Source organism: Macrobrachium nipponense, chromosome 7 (assembly GCF_015104395.2).
Source record: "Macrobrachium nipponense isolate FS-2020 chromosome 7, ASM1510439v2, whole genome shotgun sequence".
Taxonomy (NCBI): Eukaryota; Metazoa; Arthropoda; class Malacostraca; order Decapoda; family Palaemonidae; genus Macrobrachium; species Macrobrachium nipponense.
This window is the reverse complement of record NC_061109.1, coordinates 73,304,228-73,313,401: the sequence shown is the minus strand read 5'-3', so window position 1 is coordinate 73,313,401 and position 9,174 is coordinate 73,304,228. Positions and strand designations below refer to the sequence as shown.

At 34.7% G+C, this 9,174-nt stretch overlaps 1 non-coding gene across 1 annotated transcript; it reads right to left on the bottom strand.

Moving 5' to 3' along the window:
* Positions 1 to 8,807: 8,807 nt before the first annotated feature.
* Positions 8,808 to 8,880, bottom strand: Trnar-ucg (transfer RNA arginine (anticodon UCG)). The gene has a single exon. It is a non-coding gene; the product is annotated as a tRNA-Arg (tRNA).
* Positions 8,881 to 9,174: the final 294 nt, after the last annotated feature.

Genomic DNA, 9,174 nt, shown 5'->3' with positions numbered 1-9,174 from the left:
GTGCGTACAAACAAGCACTTGGGTTGTTTGAAACTGGATTACCAAAAGCAACAATTAAATTGTCGCACCTCAGTTCCCCTTCTCTTATGTAACTTTTTTCCACCTCTCAAAACCCAAAATTTCAGTTACTTTGTTGGTGGCTAGGGTCATGGACAAAGCAGTAAATTAAATTAATGAAAAGTATTTTGGAAATGTAAATCCGTTTCATTTCAAGCCTTATTGGTAGCATTTTTTTTTTAATAAGAATAACTTTGTACAAAAGAAAGATTTTGCAAAGACAGGTGTGTTCGTGTTCAAACTAAAGGTTTCTTATAACGGTTCACTCTAGAATAATTTTATTCTAACTGTCTTCTTTTGTTTCCCATGGCTGTGTTGTGTATTTCAGTTAATTCTTTAATGGATAGCGGGGGTGTTCAAAGGTAAAATTTGTTCACACTTAACGCTCAAATTCGTTTTGATATACGGGGCATTCAAAGCCAACAACACGAATTTAAGATAATCATGTTTTCGACTACGCAAAGTTTTTAAAGCAATTTATTCCTATTCTGTTTCCTCAGCTAAATGAAATATTCCGTTGCACCAGGACGCTGTAGCAACCCTCATTTCGTGATGTTTATACGTAAACTGGAATTATTTATTCTTTTTACAAAGCAATTGGAAATTATATTTCATAAAACCATTATTGTCATTCATTATAATGTATATATACATAAATATATATACTAGATATATAGATATATATATATATATATATATATATATATGTGTGTGTGTGTGTGTGTGTGTGTGTGTGTGTGTGTGTGTGTGTGTGTGTGGGTGTGGGTGTGAACTGGCACTGAGTATTGAGTACCATTCAATTTGTTTATGATAGATTGTGTTGTTTCTTCGGGTTCTTAGATATATCTTTCAATTTTTTTTCTAATCTAGTCTGTTATTTCTTCTTCCTTGTCTTTGGGCATAAATAGTACTACCATAAAGAGGAGGAGGATATCTTTACAAGTGTAAAAATAGAAAAACTTCCGCAGCTTCACTTAAAGTCTTAGCGCAATGAAGTCGGGGTTATTGTTACAACCTCTACCTGCCACAAGGCTGTTCGGCCTCTTCAAATATTGATCCTGGCAAGCCTTGTGTACTTGTTAGTGCTGTGTTCGTGTGTGGGTGTGGATTCCTTGTGCATTCAGTTTTCTCGTAGCATTAGTATAGTTTGTTTGGTCTGAGTGTACTGTAAGCCCTTTATGCTTTATTTTGAAATTTCTATGGTCTTACGTTGGTTCTCTCTTGTTCGTCGACTTTCCTTGTTATTTGCATTCGTGCTTGATTTAATTCTGTCTCTCTTGAGCGTTGGTCCTAATTCTCGAGTTTAAATATTCTTTCTGTTTGAAGATTAGCTATTCATTTAATTTTCTATTTCCTATAAACAACATCCACGTTATTTCTATAATTACCCGTTCCATAAGCAAACATTCCCATTCTCTCTCTCTCTCTCTCTCTCTCGATCCTTGAATCTCTCTCTCTCTCTCTCTGTCAAACGAAGGTGGGGGTGGGGGGGCCCGCCGGACGAACGATCTGGCAAGATCCCATAATATCATTGTACATTTGTTGACTTACGCGGCGAATTAGGTAGTACCTGGTGATTTTTACCTTAATTAAAGAGAGTAAAACCTCATCGAGGAAATCGAGGTAATCCCGGCTGGATTGAACCATTCGTCAGATATTTCTCTCTCTCTCTCTCTCTCTCAAAAGTCCTTGAGACATCCTAATCCTTGTAAATCTCTCTCTTTTGGCACACACACACACACACACACACACACACACACACACACACACACACATATATATATATATATATATATATATATATATATATATATATATATACATACATATTACACAGATGTTTGTCAATGACGGGTACATTTGCGCAAAAGCCAAAACATTCTTCAAATTCTTACCCATCTTGCTTCACATATGATAGCATTCTGGAATTTGATTGCCCTAGGTGTGGGATCGACATCACACACTCCAAAAGAGGAATTTTTTTCTTAAATATCCATTGTGGTTATAAAGCAATCAAATATGTAAAGTGCTCAGTTCGTTTATATAATTTTTTCCAGCTCAATTATTTTAGCCATCCTTTAACCTCTCATGGGTTTTGACGCTTTTTAAAGGCAATTGGATTTCATCTTCTTAAGACTGTGTACTGTTTCATTGGTTATTTAATGATGGAATGAATACGAGGAAACTACTAAAGTAAAAAAAAAGATATAAAGTTGTAAATTAAAGATTAACAGATATCAGAACGTATACCTGCAAAATTTAAGCGATAAATGAAATAAGAAAAATACTGCCAAAATCAAAAAACAGATCGAGAAACAACACTCTCATGAAAGTTGAAAGAACAAGCATGAAGCAGCTAAAGAAAAATCAGAAACAATACATAGTAGAAGAATAAAAGAGCAACTTGAAATAACAAGGCTGAACGAAATTACACTAATGAACTGAACCCAAAAATTAGAATCGAATAAGAGGGGAAATAAGACCCCGGAAATATCATTAAGAGAACTGGCAAACAAGGCTACAGACTGACATACATATTCGGGGTCTGATGGCGGGCTAACGCTCGCCTTTAATGTCAACAATCCTCCCCAAAACCACAATCAAGTAACCTTATTAGATAAGATCAGGATACAATGGGCGAGTTGAACATAGGCTCTCAGTAAGGGATTTTCAGTCTTGGAAATTTATTATATATAATATATTATATATATATTATATATATATATATATATATAATATATATAATATATATATAATATTGTATACTATTGTATTTATTTATATATATTATATAAAGATATGGTTTCATCTGTTTCACACAAAACGTAAAACTATTTGCTCTATATCCCTAGATGTAAATATAAAAAACAATTTAAGCTATTCCTTATCAAAGTATTTTGAAAAATGTATATGTACTAACACACTCACATATATATTGTTTGTATACACACAGACACACACACACACACACACACACACATATATATATATATATATATATAACATATATATATGTATATATATATATATATATATGTATGTATATATATATATATATATTGTGTAGAAATATTAAACAAATTTAGATTATACGTACTCAATGTCATATTATTTTTATAATTAATTTTTCCTCCACTTCACGCCAAAGATTTTGTAGCTCCCTTGAGCAGAGAAATATATATATATATATATATATAATATATATATATATATATACATCATATATATTATATATATACATATATATATAAATATAATACACACACACACATATATATATATATATTATATATATATATATATTATATATATATATATATATATATGTGTGTGTGTGTGTGTGTGTGTGTGAGTGTATGCGTGCGTGCGTATTTATCTCCGGAACCTAGTATAACAGGACAAGCGTAATACATGCACATGTGTATATATATATATATATAATATATATATATATATATATATATAGTATATATATACTATACACATATATATTCATATATATAATATACATATATTATTATATATTGACACATATATATATATATATATATACACCACCACCACACACACATATATATATATAGATATAATCATATATAATCTATATATATTGCTGATGAATAAATATATATAGATATATATATATTTATAATATATAATATATGAATATATATATATTATATATATATATTGTGTGGTGTGTGTGTGTGTGTGTGTGTGAGTGTATGCGTGCGTGCGTATTTATCTCCGGAACCTAGTATAACAGGACAGCGTAATACATGCACATGTTTGGGAAGGATTTTATATTAAAATGATAGTTTTACTTACTGACTGTATAATATCAGTGTCTAGTCAGCCGAGGTTTGACGAGCAGGGAGAGGCAACATTCTATTGTCTCTTCATTGCCGGATACAAAATTTTGAAACCCAGTGTTATATCTTTACCTATTTGGTCATTTGCCCGGTCGTGAATACACGTGCAAGAATTTGGAAGATTCTGTTAAAAGCAAATGTTTAAGTATGTGTTTCCTTAACAGTAATATAGAATACATGCCTTGGGTTAATACAAAAAAATCATATATCAAAAGTGTCGTATTTTAATAGTCAGGGATACGAGAATGGCCACTATATTTAGTACTTGGGATACTAAGCGCCTACCGGTTTCGTTGTATAAATAAGCGAATTAAGCTTCTGGTAATACAGGCAGCAGCTACGCTGAAATGCACAAGTCTAACGCTCGAAAAAAACTCCATCAAATTCGATGAGATTTACAATATCTTAGCAAAATTTAGTTTTACATTAGAAATCAGGGCAGCCAAAACGGGCCTTCCGAAAGATACTTGCGAGCCTTCGGCAATACCACCGTATTCCAGCCGAAGAGCACTTAGCTCTAATTAGTGACATGATTTTCTAATTACTTGACTAATTAAGCGACAGGTCTGCTGGGAATGCGTTCCATTACGCTGCTTGAATTTCATCCAAGGCTGTCTTGGATATTCGGATGGCGACAAACAAGGCGTCCATTGTTGGAACAAAATAGGAATTATCTGGTAATCATGGTACTCTAGGTGAATTAGATAATGTTTTCTCCTCTAGTATAGGTATTTCTTGTTGGTATTTAAGTATATGGTGAAAATCTCTATTTTTATCGATGCTTATATTGTTTAACTGAAATGGGGAACTGAAAGTAACTCAAATTGAGTTTGACAGTACCCGCGACGCAAAGGATTCAAGTGTTATAATGAACAAAAATCAATGAGGAATGCAACACCATACCGAGTATCATTAAACCCTGCTTATACCCTCAGCCGTCCTAACTGGCTCTGGTTCCGTCCATAGAAACTTTTTTAAGTTAAGCCAGGTTCTAAGTAATTCAGATTTCCAAGATGTCACAAGTTTATTTTCTTTCCTTTTTTTTTAAGCTTCTTACTAATGCATGCAGCCATTAGGCTCTGGAAAACTTTCCCTGCTGTTGAATTTTTAAAGGTCTGGTTTCGTGTTATTAGAGGGGTGGATAAGAGATTACTTTTTCCCCCTCTCAGATGATACGAGAGAGAGAGAGAGAGAGAGAGAGAGAGAGAGAGAGAAGAGAGGAGAGAGAGAGAGATGGATGTAGCATCAGCAGAGATACCGACATTCCTTTCGACTTACTTAAAATGAAAAGTGAGGTTCCAGCAAAACTTTTAGACGAGTTCCGAGGATGATTGAACTTTTATAAGCTCTCCTGTCGGCATCATTCTTTGCTGAAAATATTCGTTTCGGCGGTATAGTACAAAACGTGCGGAAAATCAGACGGAAAAACAACAGGAACGACAGTGAGGTCAATTATTTCTCTGCTCTTTTCATGTGCTCGTTGACGAGAATTTTAGGAATTATCCAGTGTTCTTATACAAGTGCGTGACGGGGAATTTTTAGTAGTCTGATGAACGATTAGTAAGATTTATCTCCGCCGTCTTTTATTTTCTTTTTTTTTTTATTTCTACTCAAATATTTCTTTTTCATTGACAGTATTACGTAACTGATAGACATCCACTTTTATCACGGTTATATTCTCTTCAATTTTGTTTTCATCACTTATCTTCCGTGTTCAAATCTGAGCCATTTTCCTTCTATTTTCTTCATTTCATTCCGTACTTCATTTATTTCTTCGTTCCTTCTGGCTAGTTCATCGTTTCATTTTCCCTTTTACTTTGGTGATTATTTAATTTCTGGGATGAATATTTTCATTACCTGTCCTTTCTTCATTTTGCTGAAAGTCTTGTGTATTATTATTATTATTATTATTATTATTATTATTATTATTATTATTATTATTATTATTATTATTATTGGATTCTTGTATATTTCTACTTCCTCCATTCCATCCTGGTCGTTCTTCATATGGTTTTTCTTATTTTGGTAATTTCCTCATCACCCTGATGAACATTTCCATTATTTCTGTTCTTCATTTTTGCAATAAACAAACTTCCAGTAGTCTTTCTTAATTGAATTCTCTCCAGACGCGCGCCTGCACTTTCTTCGTCCCGTTCCTCTTAGAATTTCTCTTTTATCCTAAAGAATAGTCGAAGCAAATGGGATTGATGATGCTCCCTTAGAAGGCCTTCCAAGAGCCCCTCTCGTTGCTCCTTCGAAATAGGAGTCATTAGTATGATCCTTTACAAACCTCATGGTAAGTAGTCTTAGTGTGCGTTTTCAAGATAACAGTCATTGTCAATGCTTTCATAAAGGTAGTCATGTTAAGAATAAGTATTTTACCGTAATAGACATATAGTAACCCACAACAGATACTCCACGTACATAACCTGCAGTAGGTAATTGGCATGCGTCAATGCATTCTTAATAATTGACATATGTCAGTCCAAAATAAATAATTGACTAAATGTCAGATCAAAATACGCAAATGACTTTTGTCACTCTGCAGTAAATAACTAATTATGTCAGCCTGCACTCTTTGCTGACAAATGTGAATCCGGAATAGGTAATAGACAGATGTTAATCCATAGTAAATAATGTACATTTGCCACTGGAAGCCGCGAGTACGAATTATGCTACGTGAAGTACCACTGCTATTGTTAGATTTAACCAACAATGTGTTGGCACGGCCTCTTGCTCCGAGAGGAGCCCGCCATGCTCCTAGTCTCAACCGAAGCTAAAAATATACTCAATCACGCATCCTGATGCTTTCTTGGTCCCCATAAGTCTTCCTTTCAAGCCATACGTATGTTGCTCTCATGTCTCGTCTCATTCTTCTCTCATCACCCTAACCCCACTCAAATCCCATACATTAATTAAGGTTTATAATAAGATCTTGCATTTAAACACCAAGGCACTTAATCTTGATTTTATTGTAGCATGAGGCTGGAGGAATTTTCAGGCTGGCTGTCTTCAGTGCTTTGACGTCTTCATCTCACAAACGCCTTGACTGAACAAGTAGTTAATAAGCCACTGTGGCCATTTGTTTGTTTGTTTTGTTTGTTCGCTATGCACGTCCAGACTTTGAAAGCTAGGGCTATCGAAGTTTTACCATAGACTCTCCTCCCTCCCCCCACTCACAGGAAGGTTTTAGTCGAAATTCGGTGGCCGTTTCTATGGGGGTCATAACCCCTCTTTTTCATACCCACTCATGTTTTAAGACTTTCTGAGTTGACGGCTAGGGCTACCAAATTTTTACAATAGACTCCCCTCCCCCTCCCCCAGGAAGGTTTTAGTCAAAATCCAAAATTCGAGGGCCATTTCTAAGGGGCCATAATCGCTCTTTTTCATACCCACTACTTTTTTTTTTTCAAGGGGGACAATCCCCCCCCCCCTGGGAATGGGGGCCCGACGGTTTCCCACAATATTAGGGAGCAGGAGGCCTACGCCCTTTCGACTTACCGACCAGGGGAGAAGGGCGTTGTAGCCTACGTACCTCGACCTTGATAGCAGGAAGAAGTGTATTGGCAAAAATATGAATACACAGTGTTAACAGCCCCGAAAGTCAGAGAAGAAATTTACTGTTATGCTTTTACTAGAAATGTGATTCTCCTTAACTTGAGGTTAGACACGCACAAATCGTAGCTACCTGTGAACTGAATCAGAAGTTTATGAGCACCGAGCAACCTCAGATCAGAAATACATAAGTTCCCCCAGCATTAATTAACAGAGAATGGTAACTAATGGTTCAGGTGGAAGTCTTGGTAGTACCATACAAAATTCACTAGGAACATCATTCCATTATTGCCACCATGTAATGTCCATTTCAGCGTAAGGTCTCATCCATAAGCTTATTTCTTAATGTCTGTCTTACACACACACGCACACACAGGAATTTATTAACGCGAAACACGTTTCCATGTGTTCCTTTCCATATATATATATATATATATATATATAATATATTATAATATATTATAATATATATATATATATCATACACACACACACACACACACACACACACACACACATATATATATATAGTATATATATATATATTATATCTATATATATATATATATATATAATTATATGTGTGTGTGTGTATGTGTGCATGTATGTATGTATGTGTACAACTGCCACACAATGATCTTGTAAGTTATCGATCGATTTCTATGAAGTTAAGAAATTAACATCGTGTAACAGTTGCCCTTACTACATAGCTTATAGAAATAGTACCTACCTACATTTCACACGCAAATAACATATGCGAGTGTGTGCGTGTGTATTATTTGGTCATCTTGTGTATGCAGCTATATTGCAAAATACATAATACGCATGCCTCAGGCTCCCACTCATGTATGCTTAAAAGTATGAGCAAATTTTTCAAATCTCCTTCATCTAAATAGCCTGTTTCTCTTTACTTTTTTATTTTTGCGATATGAGTTTAGTCAGCACGTTCTTTAAAGTACTTTTCACAAAAGAACTTTTTCTTTTGTTGTATAATTGTGCTGTATGACTTTGCCTGTTCAAAGCCTTCTACTGGTATCCCAAGATATAGGAAGGATTCATATGATTCACAACCACAATTATGTGCGTAATATATACTGTGTAATTTAATTTATCTAAAATTTAGTTATTGAGAAACTGTATAATGCCTTAGTTCAGTTATTGTTAGGACACTGACGATATTTGGGACTTTTACTCTTATTCCTTGCTTGTTTGTATATTGTTCTCGTTTATAGTTCATACCAGGTATGGTATACACAGTTATTTATTCTTAAGTTTACTTGCCTGGAAATTGCATCTTATTTGCTTAAAAAACACCTACCACATCGACCGTGACAGGATTCGAACCTGCAATCTTCGGATCCGAAGTCCGACGCCTTATCCGTTAGGCCACACGGTCTACTAGCATTAGTGGTTTATTACTATTATTTATAAAAATGTTTTGCACTAATATCGTAGATGTTCTAAAATTATATATCATGATAATTGGTTATGTCATTTTTACCAAAATCAGTAAAGGTTTCCTCCGACTCGCAAAATTATATTTGAAATTCGCGGTTCGATACGTAAAGGGAAGGAGAATCAGCTGGACACGTCAACAAACACTGAGAACGAGAGACATTGTCCCGAAAATTGAGTTCTGCTAGGATGGCGCGACGCCCAAAGAGACTGCAGTCAGAGGAGAATTTGCTTA